The sequence below is a fragment of the Mangifera indica genome, chromosome 16, assembly GCF_011075055.1.
Source record: "Mangifera indica cultivar Alphonso chromosome 16, CATAS_Mindica_2.1, whole genome shotgun sequence".
Taxonomy (NCBI): domain Eukaryota; kingdom Viridiplantae; phylum Streptophyta; class Magnoliopsida; order Sapindales; family Anacardiaceae; genus Mangifera; species Mangifera indica.
This window is the reverse complement of record NC_058152.1, coordinates 11,859,354-11,877,907: the sequence shown is the minus strand read 5'-3', so window position 1 is coordinate 11,877,907 and position 18,554 is coordinate 11,859,354. Positions and strand designations below refer to the sequence as shown.

General features: G+C 37.1%; 1 long non-coding RNA gene and 1 pseudogene across 1 annotated transcript; both read left to right on the top strand.

Annotated features, from left to right (window-relative positions):
- The first annotated feature begins 1,188 nt into the window (after positions 1–1,188).
- On the top strand, positions 1,189–2,037 carry LOC123199268. The gene is made up of 2 exons (XR_006498308.1): positions 1,189–1,362; positions 1,454–2,037. It is a non-coding gene; the product is annotated as an uncharacterized LOC123199268 (long non-coding RNA).
- A 10,494-nt stretch (positions 2,038–12,531) lies between these two features.
- On the top strand, positions 12,532–17,893 carry LOC123199241 (annotated as a pseudogene).
- Positions 17,894–18,554: the final 661 nt, after the last annotated feature.

The window sequence follows — 18,554 nt, the reverse complement described above, 5'->3', positions numbered from 1 at the left end:
CATTTGTTACCCTGGATGTGAAATTCCAATGTGGTTTGACTTAAAAAGTAATGGCTCTTTTACAAAGTTTCTAGAAGGTTGGGTCAGTGATAACTTAATTGGTTTTGCTTTGTGTGTTGTGATCTCAAAAGACTATAAAATACTTGGAAGTTTCAATTGTAGATGTCATCTTATTGTTAATGGAGAGAGAATTATCTCTAATTGTTTAACCTACTTAAGCACTGGGTTTGAATCAGATCATGTAATCATAAGTTTTACTTACCTTACGGGAGACAAGAAATTTCCTCCACACAATTTGAATAGCCAAGGTGGTGTAAAGTTCTTTGTTGAACATGCAACTGAGAATGGTAAGGTTCGAAGCCAGGTGAAAAAATGTGGAGTAACTTTGTTGTATGCCAAAAGTGATGATTTGAGAAGAGATGCAAGAGTGGACAAAAATGATGAAAGATCTCATAAGCGATTGAAACTTGAAGGTTGAAGGTTGAAATCTTATAATATTAGGTTAGAACATGTTGATAAGATCCCCTTTATGTCCCCATGTCTCTTTCTCATATGGTAAAGGGATGGCCGATGGTTGTGCAAATTTAATAAAGCTTCCAGAGGAAATTTACTCCATTTCTAGGGCTTCTTGTTTGCTTAATCTTCACGGTATGCCTAATCTTGGAACTTTTTCCTATGTTATTCTTTATAGATGAGGCTTACTGCATAGTAGTTTAGTAGTTTCAAGATAAAGGTTACTTCATGTTGCCTTCTGAACTATTTGGCTAACTTTCTGCAATTTACATTCGTGGTCTATGCTCTGTAGTTCTCTATTACACACTGTTGAAGTGCCTCTTTTTTTAAATGTTATTCAGTGTATTGTCAGGCTGGCTTTATCTCAAGCTGGCAACTAGGCGTGTGGACACAAATTCCCTTGACTGTCATTTTAATATTCTCTGGATTTTCTTGCCCGGAATTGGATTATGTTACTAACTACTATTTAATTAGGTGTTATATGGTTACAGATATGTTTTTCTGCTATTTGGTTCTCTAGGCTATGAAAGGGTGTTGGCTTCTCTTCGATACTGCTATAAGCTTGCTATTCACTAGTAATTAATTAGGTGTTATGGCCATTGCTGCTTGGCATAACTTGGAGAAATAATTTGATGTGAAATTTGCTAATCATCTAGCCTCACTGTCTGTACAGCGGTTGTTGAGTCGTCGGTTAACAGTGGGAAACAAATTGATGCCGTACATTTCATTCATGCCTTCCAGCTTACTGAAAGCTTTCCCCCTGTTCCCCTCTTGAAGATATATTTAAAGAATTGAAGGAGAAACTCACAGGGAAAGGGTGTGAGTTCGGGTGGAGATGCCAGTGCACAGGTTAATTTTTATACTAAAGCACAATGAGTGAGTGATGCTTGGAAATTCCTTTGTAACTAAATGCTAAATGAGAATTTTCTTTTCAATACAGATTGATGTAAATGCACAGGAACGTGCTGCTTTGAAAGCTCTAGTTAGTTGTGGCCAAGAGTACAGGCTTGAACCTGACTATCCTCTTGATCCACTTCAGAAAAGTATTGAACAACTGGAGAGGGTCGAAATCTGATAAGAAAAGGGATGGAGATTTTGGTAGACGTCAACACTTCAAGAAACAAAGAGCGAACTGAGGATACCGTGGATTTCTTTCTCACAGTGGCAAGGCAGCTCCTGGTAGGCTTCTTCCGCCCGTTTTCTGACGTGTCGTGCACTTGTGAGCAAGACACAACATTTTCTTTGACAGGGCAGCATGTGGAGGAATGCCTGAGAGATATCCTCTGGCTGGTCCAAACTCTTACGATTATCAAGTTCATAGCCAGCCTGTTTTTGCTCAGCAACCAAATGATCAAAGAATATGCTTTTATCCCCAAGATTTAGTTATCAAATGCAAGATTTGTGTGCAACCTTAGTGAATGTGCAGAGAATTTTTTTGTGAGTGAATCACATTTTGCCATACAAGTTTGGCTGTAAAACACTTCTTCACCCCTAATTGACATAGATAACATTTCTTCACCCAAAATCATAGACATAAATAATATTTTCTTATCCAAAATTAAACCATTTTATTGTAACAACATAATTAAAAACTGAAATTATTATTTTATTTTTTAAAATAATTATATAACACTACATTAACAAAAAATTAAAAATATTTAAATTATATAAGAAACATATTATTTCTTTGTATTTTCACTCTCATTCTTTATTTTTCTCTTTTTTTAATAAAAGTATCTTTGCTGTATAATTGTATATCATGAGATAAATTATAATTTCTAAAAATGTAAAGGGTTTTTTTAATTTTTAGAGGGTTATTGGAAATTTATAAAAAGTTTTGAGTCTTTTGAAAATTTTTAAAATACATGATGCCCCAATAGTTTCAAAAATGATGTTACACCCCCAAAAAATTGAACAAAATATAATTCAAAGATTAATTTATGAGTTTTTAAATCTTTTAAAAATTAAATTATTTTGTTTAAAATGTTTGAGTCTAATAAAATACCGTTGTTTTAGAAAAAATGGTTTTTATGGTAATTAGAAGTATAAAAGTGTTGTCCAACAAATCTTAGGCGGTAACATGTTATTTATGCAATACTATAGTTACTCTTTTAAAATATTCAACTGAGTGCACCATCGCATGATTAAGATCATGATTCAAAACTATTTAATAATATAATAATGTATTTATACAAATAGTTTTATTAAAATGAAAACGTGTACATAATAAATTTTTTTGCCAAAGGATTTAATACTAACCAAGGTTTGGTCAATCATCAAATTCCCATAGTTAATTTTGAAAAATTCAAATACATTCCCAAGCCAAAAACCCTAATATATATATCATCTTCTCTGCCCTCCAGTGTCACAAAGTTGTCTGCTCTATGGCATTCAAACTCGTCTCCTCTACAGCTTCTCAACTCATCTCCTCTCTGGCACTCGAAATCTCGACGAACTCTCCATAACTTGTCTTCAAATCGTTATTGCATCGAACTGTTTTTCTTCATCAGACTTCGGTATGATTTTTTCATCCCTGACTGAGATGAACTCTCCCGTTGATGTGCTAAGTTATTACCTTTTCAATGCTTTTGTTTTGGTGCGATCTTCATTGCTCCTTAGTGAATGTTTGTAATGAATATTCTTTTTATTGATATATGATTTAGCAGCCTTTCAATTGACAGAAAAATTGGTTGAAAGATCAACTTTTCTGTTCTCTTCCTTTCTTCCCTTTACTTTTTTGGATCAGCACTTCTAGTGTGCAGTCATTCATCATAATGTCTGGACTTATTCTACATTTATTTCATATACTTATGATTATGACCCTATTGGGTTCTGTCTTGTTTATTTGTATATTTAACAATACATTATATCGTTGTTATAGTGTTAAAGTTTATTGCTGGGGCTTCTTTGTTGTATCACGAATTTTATTTGCCTAGGGGTTTAGATAAATGTCCATATGAGGTTTTGTTATCTTTTATTAGTTCTATGGATTCTTTGCATAAGCAAAAGAGTGGGTAGTATATTGTCCTGTCAAAAATACTCATTACCTATTTCTTCGATTAAGATTTTCACAGATGATTGCAACTTGTTCCATTGCCTTGATGTCAGAGTTACTGATATTGTCAAGTTACTGAACCAATATAAAGAAGCCTGATTATTGTTCAGTTTTCTCCCCTGTTTTTCTACAAATTTTCTGTTTATAATGATTATTTTATGAATCTACGTTGAATAGTTCTTCCTCTTGTTGCAAGCTTAGGTTTGAAGACTTTGATTGTTTTTCTTTTGTGAAAGGATACTTGATTATAATTGTTCTCATTTGTTTTCTTTTAGTGCTATGTACAAGTATTGTTCTGTACTTTATTTCCTTCTAAAAGTTTTCAATATTGTCCATTTGATATGAAATTTAACCTGTTGAAAAATTGGAAATAACAAAATGAATGGATAGTAACAGTTCTGAGTAGGAACTGGACCTGAAACCAAAACTAACCATGTTGGTTCTAGGTAGGAACTGAACTTGATTGGCTTTGGCTTTGGCTTTGGCTCAGGTTCGGGTTCCGGTTCCTTTTCCCATAAACCAGCTAGTTTTGGTTGCTTGTTTTACAATAGGGTATTTGGACTTGCTCACCCCTAATTTTAATTTCATATAGACAGCAACATTTTTATGTCAAAGACTGAAATAAAACAAAATTCTCTCAATACCTAACATATTTATTTAGATTGGAATCACTCATTGTGGCTGGATAGAAGTTTGGTGTTATCTTTCGATTGCTTGTTCTTGTTTAGGAAATCTTAATGATATTTTGGCTGAAAGCTTGGCTGAATTGTGGGGTTTTTGTTGTGCTCTTAATAAACATAATTATGTTAATATCTTTCTTGGCTGAATTGGTCCGGAAAGCTACTCTTCTTCATTGTAAGTAAACTTTTGTGTTCCTTCTATCATATCGGAGCTCTCAGAGTTTCTTCTTCATGCTTCTGAGTAGATTTTCTTAGATATTACCAAGCTTTTGAAAATGATTGTAAACTACAATGAAGCTTTATAAATTTTGTTTTGAATTTTGGAAATCGTCCTTTAACTAGTGGTGGTCAATAATTTTTTATTGCACTAAATTCATGAGTAATAATGTGCTGTTATGATGAACGTTTGTTATTTTCTTTGTAGGTATGTTCAATTTAATGTTCAGTGTTCTTTTTAAAGTTTAGCCTTAAGGTCAGTGTTTGGTATGTGAAACTTGTGTTTAAATTAAGTAGTTTAAGGGGTACATTTAAAATAAGAGAGGATGTGAGCAAGTCAAATCAGGGAACTTTGATACTGGTTCTTTTGTTTTTACTAGCAGGTTAGGTTTATCTATTTATGGAGACTGATTAGGTGGGAGGACACGTGTGAGATACAGTTGCAAAATCTGTTTCTGTTACAATACTAGAGATGAATGATGAGTTTTTATTTGCAAAAGAAAACTCATCTTCCTGATCTGTTTATACTTGCTTGTCTATTTTTCTTTATCCATGGTATAAACATGCCCTTACTTTAGTTAGAAGTTAATCTGATCTCTAAATTTTGAGCCCTGGAAAATTTGCAATTTGAAATTTCAGATCAGTGCTTGTTTATTTTATTGTTTAATGTGATGTAGTGTAAGGGTATCTTGAATTTGGACTTTTATACTATTATGTTGTTTTCTCTGGCTTTGTGGAATAATAACTATTTTCAAATTGGTACTCTTCTTCTCCATCCTTGACGTAGAAATTACTCAACTAGTCTATTTCTGCACAAAACCAAGAAATGGCACATAAATTACTTAATGGACTATGCATTACCTTTGACTTCAATGTATTCAGTGCTAGCAGTCTCACAATAAAACAAGTTTAACCATAGGTTGTCACTAATTTTTATATGGTTTTCAAATAGATATTCCATTCAACATGAAGTGATATTTTTTCTCTTTGTTTTTTGTTACAAACTTTTGCAGATACAAGGACATCTTGCACAAAACTGTGAGGCTGCCCGTAAAAGCCGGTTGCGGAAAAGTTATGATGAGGCCTGATTTAAACAGATTCCCTAACATGCAACAAGTGGTAGGGGATTTTGAATTGAATTTGTATCTGTTATGCGGGCCTGTTTACATTAAAATATTTGAAACACCGAATGCTACACTGCAGGGTTTGTATATAGGTGGTGGCGTCGAAAGTTCTCAGATAGCTGAAAACCCACGTTTGTCAAAGTATTGTTGAATAACTTATTGTTTTGATGTCCTCACTCTCAAACATTTCTGTTTCTTGAAATTGCATAACTCTAATTGCATTTTATTGATATTTGAATCTCGGAACCCAGAGTGTACACATCATATTAAGACAGTTTGTGAAATTTTGTTACTACTAGCTTACCACCACCACTCATGGTATGCACCTGCTATTTGTTGATTAATTGTGTTCCCTTCAAAGCATAATTCCCGCGAATTTTTCATAGTTTTGTTTCCTATATCATTTCAAGTCTCAAAATTTATATCACCTGCACTGAAGTCATTTTCGATGCTGTCCATAAATCAATGTCTCAAAAATGTTCCTCACAATAGATTCAAGCTATCCACAAGCTCAAGTTTCAAGCACTTTGCAAACTTGACACCTCCATGAAAAATGATGTTGCGCTATGAAGCTATGTATATAATCTCTGATGTGCTGAATCTGTTCTTTGAAATTTGATTTCCAGTAGTTCCTGTTGCTTATAGAACACTACCTTTTGTCATTTCATGTTCTTGCATTCAACAAAAGGTGCTCACCGAGGTTTGCACAGGAATTGTAGCGTTTGAGAATGGAGTATGGACACTGGGTTGAAGAGCAAACAAGTCAAATTTGTGAAATGAGGTCTGTTTTGCAGGCCCATATTAAGGATGTAGAGCTTCACATACTAGTGGAGGGTGGCTTGAGCCATTATTTTAAACTTTTCCTCATGAAATATACTGCTGCAAAAGCCCCTGTTTTCTATATAATGTCTGGCATGCAGAAGATAGCAGCTGAACGTTTTTTCTTCTGGATTGGAGGATTTCGTCCTTCTGAGCTTCCTAAGGTGATTCATATTTCAATTTATTAAATAAAGTGAAATAATTTGCTCATGAAAGGGACTTAAATAGATTAAAAGATACTCCCTTCAAAATGAAATGAGTCTTTTTTCTTTTTCTTTTTTGTTACAAACTCCTGCAGATACAAAGACGGCTATCCAGTAGTTCCTGTTGCTTATAAATCACTACTTTTTGTCATTTCATGTTTTTGCAATCAACAAAAAGTCCTCACCAAGGTTTGTGCAAGAATTGCTGCATTTGAGATGGAGTATGGACACTGGGTTGAAGTGCAAACAGGGCAAATTTGTGAACTGAGGTCTGCTTTGCAGGCCCATATTAGTGATATAGAGCTTCACATATGTTAGGTCTCGGGTGTATGTATCTTGCAAAATGAAGAAGCAGCTAAGAAGAATGGAGCACAGCAGCAGTAAGTTGCATAGCAGCAAGGGAGAGGAAAATATTCTAGCTAGCAACAAAGGATTGGAGCAATTGGCAAACCAAAATGTGCATGGGCATTTTGAGGCAATAAGGACACGTGGCACTATGAAGAGAGAGGGGGAATTGGTGAGGAACAAAAAGGATGGAAATCAGTCAGAGAGTGGGAAGCAGAAAATTAACTAAGTGTGGTTGAGTGAGAGAGCACAGGCCTCTCGAAATGCCTGGGGATGTTGGATTTTCTTCTTCCATTTTGGTATTCAGTATGTTGGTCTTATTTTCATTTTATTAATCAAAGTTGTAATGAACTTTTCCAACTCTATTATAGAATTTCAGTAATACAGAAAAGAGATGTTTGTTTCCATTGAGATTGAGTATTAGCTTTGTGTTTGTTTGCTGAGAAATTGATTTCAATGTTTATGTTGATTGCTGGGAATAAGAATTGGGTTGTAAAGATTGCACTGGCTGAGTTGAAATAATAGAATAACATTGCTGTTGTTGTTGAGGAATTGGTGAATACAAAGAAAACAAGGAAAGTGTTGTCCAATTCATTCTAGGTCTCTAACAATTTGGTATCAGAGCCAAATGACCGGGATGGAAGCTAAGGTGGATGGAATGGAGAAGGAGCTAAAATCTGTGAAGGGAAGGATGGTGGAGTTTGATAGAAGATGAGAGAGATGAATGGGAACATACAAGTTGTCAATGGACGTTTGCAGCGGATGGAAAAAGGAATAGAGACCATGAAGGAATACTTATGTGAGTTGGGGAAGGTACTGGCGGTGAGAGATGGAGCAACGACCGACAAAGGGAAGGCTCCAATGGAGGGCCCATCTTCAACCTCACACTCAACACCAGTGAGGGAAACAATGCCATTACCATCGCCTCCGACAGAAGAGTCAGAGCAAGTGGAAACTGTGAGAGAACCGCTAGGAGGCAAATGATAATACTTGGGGGTACGCTAGGAAGTAATGCATCGTCGTTTGGAGCTACCGGAGTTTATGGAGGAAAATCCAATTGGGTGGATTTTTAGGGCAGAGTAATATTTTTCAGTTAACAAAATTACTGAGAGAGAGAAGTTGGCAGCCGCCGACATGTGTATGGATGGGAAGCGTTGCGGTGGTTTCAATGAAGTGAAGCGCGTCAACCCTTCTCTGATTGGGATTAACTGAAGCGTGAAATGCTACTTTGGTTTCATTCAATTCTGGAGGGTTCTTTGTAAGAGGATTTAATGACGTTGAGGCTGTTTGGCATCGTGGAAGATTATTGGAGCAATTTTGAAGCAATCTCTACATCGCTCGGAGATGCATTAGAAGAAGTGTTACTGTCAGCGTCTATGATTGGTTTAAGGAGAACGGTGAAGGCTGAAGTTAAACTCTTCTGTCTGACCAGCTTAAAAGAAACCATGATTTGGGTGCAGAAAATCGAAGAGAAAAATTGGGTGATAGACGCTCGATTCGAAACTTGATATAGCCATCCAAATGCAAAAGCCTAAGACTCCCACTCCTATCGCCGGACCCATTTCACAAACACATCCAGCCCCACAGTCCATCAGGCTGTAACTTTGACCCAGTCCAGCAGCTTAACAACTTACCAAGCCCAGTCCAACACCATCCCAACCCACTTTACACCAACCCGACCCAATCTAACCTAATCTGACCACCAACCTATTCACAAAATACCCAAGCCTTAAGAAGTGAAACCCATAATTACTCAGCCACACTGCTGATGTCTTGAGGAGCGAGCAACTGTAACACCACTTTTCCATGCCGTGATGGTAATTACCACCATCTCTCTGACAAGGAATTTCAGTCCAAGTTAGAGAAAGACCTTTGCTTTAGATGTGACGAGAAGTTCAATCTGGGTCACAAGTCCAAGTTTCGATAATTCTAGGTTATGATCGCTTTGGAAGGCGAAAAAGAAGAACTAGATGTCGGTGAAGATGAAGAACCAGCCATGGAAGAACGGGAGGTGAAATTAACACTGAATTTAAGCTCTGTGGTGGGATTTAACACACCCAAAACTATGAAGTTTGTTGGGTTTTTGAAGGGTGAGGAAGTGGTGACTTTATTGGATAGTGGGGCCTCCTATAATTTCATATCAAGAGCATTAATGGAGAAATTGAGGATTCCCATGACACTAGCTCGCTTTGCTGTCACGTTAGGAGATGAGAAAATAGTGAAAGGCATGGGCAGATGTGATTCGGTGGAACTTCAATTTTAGGGGATGATTGTGAAGCTGAATTTTTTCCCTTTCAAATTGGGAGCATAGACATCATGCTTGGCATGGATTGATTCTGTAGGTTAGGTGAGATGAAAGTAAATTGGAGGTTTCAAACAATGACTTTTGATTAAGAAGGGAAGAGAGTTCAACTGAAAGGGGATGCATCCTTGAGTTGATTGGAGTCTTCGTTAAAGGCAGTGGTTAACTCGGTCAAAGTGGGGGGAGAAGGTTTCTAGCTTGAATACAGGGGGGAATACAGAGATTGAAACAGAGTCTAGACTCAGAAGTTTGTTAGAGGAATACGGGGCATTATTTAGGGGGCCATCTGGATTGCCACCCAAAAGAGTACATGATCACACAATGCGACTCCTTCCACCAGCCCAACCTCCAAATATACGACCCTATGGGTACTTTGAATTCCCAGAAAATGAAATCGAGAAGATAGTCAAGGAGATGATAATAATAGGGGTGATTCAACCAAGTGTCAGCCTGTTTTTAAGCGCAATATTGTTGGCAAAGAAAAAAGATGAAGGGTGGCAATTCTGTGTGGACTACCGCGCCCTAAATAAAATAATGATATCAGACAAATTTCCAATCCCGGCCATAGATGAGTTTTTTGATGAATTGGTCGAGGCGACAATATTCAACATATTGGATCTAAAATCAGGCTATAATCAGATTCTCGTGAGGGAGAAGGATGTGACAAAGACCGTCTTTCGCACTTATGACAGCCATTACGAATTTCTTGTAATGCCGTTTGGGCGCTCACACACATCAGCAACCTTTGAGAGTTTGATGAACGGGATCTTTCAGCCATATATAAGAAGATTTGTACTAGTCTTTTTGGGCGACATTCTAGTCTTTAGTGGTCAAATGGAGGATCATTTGAGGCACTTGCGGGTTGTCCTAGAGTTACAAAAGGATCACAAGTTGATTGTTAATTTGAAGAGATGTGCATTCAGACAAGGTCGTATAGACTATTTGGGTCATATTGTGTCAGCAGGAGGAGTCAAAGCTGACTCTGAAAAATTTCAGGCGACGCAAGATTGGCCTGCTCTGAAGGATTAAGTGAACTCAGGGGTTTTTTAGGTTTAATAGGCTATTATAGGCACTTTGTAAAGGGGTACGGGAAGATTGAAGAGTCCTTCACTAGCTTATTAAAAAAGGACGCTTTTGTGTGGAATGAAGAAGCTGCAGAGGCTTTCAACAGGTTGAAAAAAGCAAGGACGATGGTTCCCGTGCTTACGCTGCATGATTTTTTGGGAGAGTTCGTTGTTCAGACTGATGCTTCAGGTTTAGGTGTAAAGTTTGTATTAATGCAAGATGACTGTCCCATTTCTTTCATGAGTAAGGCGTTGTCTGTTAGAAACCGAAGCAAACTGGTATATGAAAGGGAGCGGATGGCCATTGTTATGGCATTCTAAAAATGAAGGCATTATCTGTTGGGACGACATTTCAAAGTTAGAATCGACCAATGCAGCTTGGAGTTCTTAACAGATCAGTGGTATCAGCAGTGATCAACAAAAGTGGGTCATGAAAATGCTAGGTTTTGACTTCAGAATTCAGTGCCGTCTGGGATGCAAGAATAAAGCAACAGATACACTCGCTTGTATTCTGAAATTCAAAGAAGGGCTTTGGGCAGTGACGCAACTCAAGTGGTGGGGTTAGAGGGTAATGAAATCCAAAATTCAAATAAGAACATCATTCATGAGCTGTTGAACAGAGTAGATGCGCATCCAGGCTACGAATTAAAAAAGGGCAGACTGCTGCATAAAGGTAGGCTTGTTCTTCCTCAAAACTCAGTCTACATTCCTCAGTTCTTATCTGATTTTCACTCCTCACCTCTCGGTAGACATTTTGGGTTCTTTCAACTTTCAAGCGGATTTTTGCAGTTTTGTTTTGGGAAGGGATAAAGGCAGATGTCAAGAAATATGTGGCAGAGTGTGATATCTATCAAAGAATGAAATATGAGACGCTTTCTCCAGGAGGCTTACTCTAGCCGCTTCCCCTGCCTTCCAAGGTTTGCAAAGATATCTTGATTGATTTCATCATAGGGCTGCCAAAACAATGAGAGAGGATTCCATTTTAGTCGTGGTAGATTGGCTAACAAAATACAACCATTTTAGAGCCCTCTGACACCCTTTCACAGAAGCTGAAGTGGCTCGTAAGTTCATCAGTGAATTAGTGAAGGTACACAGCTTTCCTCATTCTATAGTTTCAAACTGTGACACAGTTTTTTTCAGTCAGTTTTGGGGAGAGTTGTTTAAGGCAGTGGGAAACACTTCGAAATTTAGTTCAGCCTACCATCCTCAGTCGGATGGTCAAACAGAGGTGTAAATAGGAGTCTCAAAACTTACTTGCGATGTTTTTGCTCTCGACAGCCCAAACAGTGGCTGAATTGGCTGTCATGGGCTGAATATTGGTTCAACACTACCTACAACAATTCTACGAGTTTGTCTCCTTTTAAGGCTCTCTACGGGAGAGACCCACTGGCAGGATTGCTTTGGGTAGAAGAAGAATAAAAAATAGAAGAAGTTAATGTCTTGATTTGAGAGAATAATGCCATCCTTGATGAGTTGAAGGAGAATTTACAGCAAGAATTTAATGTCTTGATTCAAAAATAGGATGAAAAAGTTTGCAAATAGGAAATGACAAGAAATTCATTTTGAGGTGGGGGATCATGTCTTCCTAAAATTCCAACCATATTGTTTCTGCTCATTGGCCACTAGACCCAATGAGAAACTCAGCCTGCATTTTTACATGCCTTATAAAATTTTGAAGAAAGTGGGTGCTATAGCATATCGTCTTTCACTTCCTCCTGCTGCCAAAATCCATCCTGTCTTCCATGTCTCGCAGTTGAAGAAGCAGCTTGGACCAACTCTGATCACCCAGCCTCTTCCTGATTGTATGAATGAAGATGGCGAATTAGAGTTACAACCTTTGGACATCTTGGCTTATCATTATTCAGCTTTAGGAGACCTGGAAACTATGGTGAGATGGAAGGATTTACCTGCCTGTGAGGATCATGGGAGATTTATATAGCCTTCGAGCATCTTTTTCCTCATTTTCACCTTGGGGACAAGATGCCTCTCAATGGGAGGGGAAATGTTAGGTCTCGGGTGTATGTATCTTGCAAAATGAAGAGGAAGCTAAGAAGGATGGAGCACAACGGCAGTAAGTCGCATAGCAGCAAAGGAGAGGAAAATATTCTAGCTGGCATCGAAGGATTGGAGCAATTGGCAAACCAAAATGTGCATGGGCATTTTGAGACAATAAGGACACGTGGCAATATGAAGAGAGAGGGGGAATTGGTGGGGAACAAAAAGGATGGAAATCAGTTAGAGGGGGAAGCAGAAAATTAAGTGTGTGGTAGCAGTGGGAGAGCACAGGCCTCTCGAAATGCCTGGGGATCTCGGATTTTCTTCTTCCATTTTGGTCTTCAGTATGTTGCTCTTATTTTCATTTTATTAATCAAAGTTGTAACGAACTTTTTCAACTCTATTATGTAATTTCAGTAATACAAAGAAGAGATGTTTGTTTCCATTGAGATTGAGTATTAGCTTTGTGTTTGTTTGCTGAGAAATTGATTTGAATGTTTATGCTGATTGCTGGGAATAAGAATTGGGTTGTATAGATTGCACTGGTTGAGTTGAAATAATAGAATAACATTGCTGTTGTTGTTGAGGAATTGGCAAACACAAAGAAAACAGGGAAAGTGCTGTCCAATTCATTTCAGGTCTCTAACAACATTTTAGTGGAGGGTGGCTTGAGCCACTATTTTGAACTTTTCCGCAAGAAATCTACTGTTGCAAAAGCTGATGTTTTCTATATAATGTCTGACATGTGGATATGCACATGGAGATACCCAATATCACTGGTGTTTTGTGTTAGGGTTGGGACACTTGTCATGAGGTTCTTAATATCTTGTCGATATGAGATTTGCTTAGAGATGTCACAATATTTCTCTTTCACTCATATTTTAATTGAATTGTTATCTATGGTCTTTCACCATAGGTAGACTATCGCTGATTGATAGGCTGCATTGATAACAGGTTCTTGTTCTTCGTCTTGACACCTTGACTGATTCACAATACATGGAAGTGAATAATCTAAGACAGTCATGTCAGCAAGCGGAAGATGCTTTGACTCAAGGCATGGAGAAACTGCACTCGACTCTCGCTGAAACTGTTGCTGCTTGTCAACTGGTAGAAGGAGGTTACATCCCAAGAATGCCTACTGAAATGGAGAAGTTGGAAGCTTTAGTCAGCTTTGTGAACCAGGTGAGATTCCGCATCATTGCTCAATCAAGTATGGCTTATTCTGGATTCTTCCAAAGTATTGCTGATCTTAACTTTAAATAGCTTTCTGTAATCCGTTTTCTGACCCTTCAATTAGTTCTTTATCAGCACATCTGATTTAAATTGAGAAACTTAATACTGAGTTGAATTTGCATTCATTTGCAAAATGTTAGTTTTCTTCTACTTTTAACTGTTAATGAGTTACTATTCTTCTACTATTCATCTGCACTATGCAGCTCGTATGGTAAATAGCTAGCTGATGATTGAGTTATTATTCTGGCCAAAATTCTGCAAGCCCGAGATGCCAGACCAATCATTTTAGACCATCTTCATGGCATTGAATTCATTATTTTGGTGATTTTTTTGCATTCATAATTTGCGGGAAATATCATTTTAGTGATATGCTAAAAAACTGTAGTTTATTTTTCCTCGAGTGCTTCACATTTCTGCAAACTTAAGTGTGGTTACTGGGACATGGTGTATTTGTGTTTATGTCTAAAGCTAATGGAGCTGCATCCCATCATAAGTTTGAAGGGCATGAACTCTTCATCCACCCAATTTGTCACCCCAAGTAGATTTGGAATTTATGAGGCCACTCATCAACTTGGCACATGGGGGGAAAACTTTAAAAGTAATGGCAATCCAAATGCATCAACGCCTATGATCATGGAGGTGGATACAAAACTAGACACTCAGGTGTAAACTGTTGACATTTACTCTACTTGTTCTGATACTAGAGGACACATTATAAGCATCCCTAATCTAAATAATTCTTTTGTTCGACTTTTTAGTCAAAGGTTACTTCATATGGAACGTTCCCGCCTCCTACCAATTGCGAACAAGAAGCAAGTAAACCTTTGGATAAGGTAAGTTCAATCACGTTTTTGGCCATTTGTATGAATACTTTTTGTATTGGGTGGACATATTTGTTAGTTCGTTGAAAGATTTCCACTGAAAACTAGAAGAGTACAAATTGTTTTTCTCCTCCATGTTCGCTCTCCCCCCCCCCCCCCCCCCCCCCCCCCCCCCCCCCCCCCCCCCCCCCCCTCCTTTTCCCTGTTGTATTTTCTAGTTCAGGTTAGCTATTTTGCATGTTTATCTGCATCTTCTAGTTTCGGCAGACTCACAAACACTTGTTCTGCTTCTTAGCCTTTGATCCTTGTTTCTTCTCTTAAATTATTGTTGCTTTATGTTTTCCTAGTTGTCTGAAACTTTTGAAATATTACACCTTTCAAAAGTGGTTTATGTATCAATGTAATTAAGGTGGTTCTTGTATGAGTTTGTGAGGACTTTTGGTCATGGCTCTGTGTTTTGGTATATTTGTATTCTGCTAATGTTAGCATATACTATTCTATTGTTTTCTTCGACTTTCTTTTATGACAACTATTTTCAAATCGATCCTCTTCTCTATCCTTGACTTAGAAATTACTCAAATATTCTATATCTACACAGAGCCAAGGATTGGCACATAAACTACTTAATGTAATATGTACTAACTTTGACTTCAGTGTATTCAATGCTTGCAGTCTCATAATTGACCAATTTTAGCCATAATTTATTTCTAATTTTGTATGTGGTTTTAAGGTAGATTTAATGTTTTTCCCTTAACATGAAGTGAGTCTCTTTTCTTTTTGTTTTTTGTTACAAACTTCTGCAGATACAAAGGTGTCTCTCACAAAACCGTGAGGCTGCTTATAAAAGCCGGTTGTGGAAAAAGGTATTATGAGGCCTGGTTTGAAACAGATTCCCTAACATGCAACAAGTGGTTTGGGATTTTAAATTGAATTTTTACTTGTTTTGCAGGCCTATGTTCAACAACTAGAATCTAGTAGATTAAAGTTGGTTCAGTTGGAGCAGGAGCTTGAGCGAGCGAGACAATAGGTATAAAGAAGATTTACTATTTCTATTTCTTGCTTAGTTGGTATTATGACATTATAAACCCCTTCCCACTTATTTCCTGTTTACATTCAAATATTCAAAACAACGAATCCTACACTGCAGGGTTCGTATATAGGTGGTGGAGTAGAAGGTTGTCAGATGGGGTTCTGTGGACCTGTAAACCCAGGTTTGTCAAAGTATTGCTGAATAACTTGTTTTGATGTCCTTGCTCACAAACATTGCTACTTCTTGAAATTGCATGTCTCTAGTTGCTTGTTTTGGTATCTAAATCTTGAGGCCTGGAGTGTATGCATGATAATAAGACTATTTGTGGAAGTTTGTTACTACCGGCTTACCACCACCACCATTGATGGTATGCTCCTGCTATTTATTGATTAATCGTGTTCCCTTTAAAGCAGGATTCCCCAATATTTGCATAATTTTCTATTAGTATTCTAAGTGTAAAATATGAGATTTGAATCTTACATTGGAAAGTATAGGCTTCTAATGTGAGATTTATATGACTTTGGGCTCTCCAATTTTACTAGCTAGCTTTTGAGGTATGGTTCTCTTAAGGTTCATATTATTTAGTATCAAAGTCATCATCATGTCTTTCAGTTCCAATCATGTGACTTAGATGGTGATGTACCAAGACTATAGAGTGTGATGGTATGTTAAGATTATAAGTGTAAGGTATGAGACTTGGATCCCACATTTCAAGTGCTTGCAAAAAGTACGTAAGAAAGACTGCATAACTTCTTCATCCACACTGAAGTCCTTTCGAAGGTGTCTATAAATCAATGTCTCAAAAGTGTTCCTGGCAATAGATTCCAGCCATCCATAAGCACAAGTTTCCAGAACTTTGCAAACTTGACACCTCCATGGAAAATGATGTTGTGTTATGAAGCTATGTATAACCTCTGATGTGTTGAATCTGTTCTTTGAAATTTGATTTCCTGTAGTTCATGTTGCTTAGAAACCACAACCTTTTGTTATTTCATCTTCTTGCATTCAATAAAAAGTCCTCACTGAGATTTGTGCAGGAATTGCTGCATTTGAGATGGAGTATGGACACTGGGTTGAAGAGCAAACTAGGCAAATTTGTGAACTGAGGTCTGCTTTGCAGGCCCATATTAGTGATTTGGAGCTTCGCATGCTAGTGGAGGGTGGCTTGAGCCACTATTTTGAACTTTTCCGCATGAAATCTACTGCTGCAAAAGCTGATGTTTTCTATATAATGTCTGACATGTGGAGGACAGCAGCTGAACGTTTTTTCTTTTGGATAGGAGGATTTTGCCCTTCCGAGCTTCTTAAGGTGATTCATATTTCAATTTATTCAATAAAGTGAAATAATTTGCTCTATTGAAGGTAGTTATGGATAATAGTAAGGAGAAACCATAGTTTTGGACACACACTTAAATATTGCTTGCTCACATTCTTCTTAATTGAATTGTTATATAAAGTTTTTCACCACAGGTAGAATAACACTGATTCATAAGCTGAAATTGATAATAGGTTCTCGGTCCTCATATTGACACCTTGACTGAGTCACAAAATATGGAAGTTAATAATCTAAGACAGTCATGTCAGCAAGCGGAAGATGCTCTAACTCAAGGCATGGAGAAATTGCAGTCGACTCTTGCTGAAACTGTGGCTGCTGGTCGACTGGTAGAAGGAGGTTACATCCCAAGGATACCTACTGCAATGGAGAAGTTGGAAGCTCTAGTTAGCTTTGTGAACCAGGTAAGAATCCACATCATTGCCAGATCAAGTGTGGCTTTATTCTGGATTCTTCCGAAGCAGAGCTGATGTTTCTATTGCATGCTATCTTAACTTGCAATATCTTTCTGTAATCCATTTTCGGACCCATCAATTAGTTCTTTATCAGCACATCTGATTTAAATTGAGAAACTTTATAGCGAGTTAAATTTGCATTCATCTGTGAAATTGAAGTTTTCTTCTACTTCCAACTGCTTATTAAAAGCACCATGCAGCTGGTATGGAAAATAACTAGGTGATGAATGAATTATTATTTTGGCCAAAATTCTGCAAGCCCGTGATAACAGACAAATCACACTTATTTTAAACCATCTTCTTGGCATTGAATTCATTATTTTGGTTATTTTTTGCAGTCATGATTCATAGGAAATATCATTTTCGTGATTTTCGCTTGAGTGCTTCACATTTCTGCAAAACTTAAGGGTGGTTACAGAGTCTAATATGGATCTTAGCATAACATGGTTCTTTAAATTTTGGGTTCATACAATCTGGTCTATGTTAGTTTTTACTTGGAACATCTTGACATGTTACCAACTTCATAAGCTCTTGCCTGAACAGGCTGATCATCTTCACCAAGAAACACTACAGCAGATGTCTCGTATCCTAACAACTCGCCAGGCAGCTCGAGGCTTGTTTGCACTAGGAGAGTACTTCCAACGTCTTAGAGCTTTGAGTTCAATTTGGGCAACCCGTCCTCGTGAGCCTGCGTAATCTTATACCTGAAAAAATCAACAAGCTCAAAATCTCTGGAAGATCGTCATTGTCGGAACTTTGTTTCCCGATCAAAGGTACTACTGGACATTGCTATTATAAACATAATCTGCATGCTTTAAACTGCCGCCATTTTTGAAGCAGCTGCAGGCGTCTTGAGAAATTGTAAATATAAGTAGTCTTTTTACCTGGACAAAGTTATGTTTGTAATTAAATCAATTTTTGATGCATGATGTCCATTTTTATCATCTTTTAAAGAATATATTTAGGGTTTATGTTTTTGGGGTGCCATTGCAATGTTGTCATGTGAACTTTTACAAGACAACGATCTTTATACTCCATATGTTGATATTTTACAGGATCTTATATTCTTGGAGTATGAATAGATACTTGATTGCGTAATATCAATGTATGTTAATAAAGATTTAATCATTGTGATTAGTGAGAGAATGATTGTATATTTTATATCAATTCATTTCGATATCTTTAGATTCATAAGTTATTCAAATATGTATCTTTTAAAATGGAGAAATATAATCATCCATAGTAATAGAGATATTTTACTAATACTAGAAAAATTATATTTAAATCAATAATTAGAAATTTTAGATAATCAAAATTTTTTATTAAAGGACTTCTTAAAAAGTATAATTCATGTTGTTAAAGTATC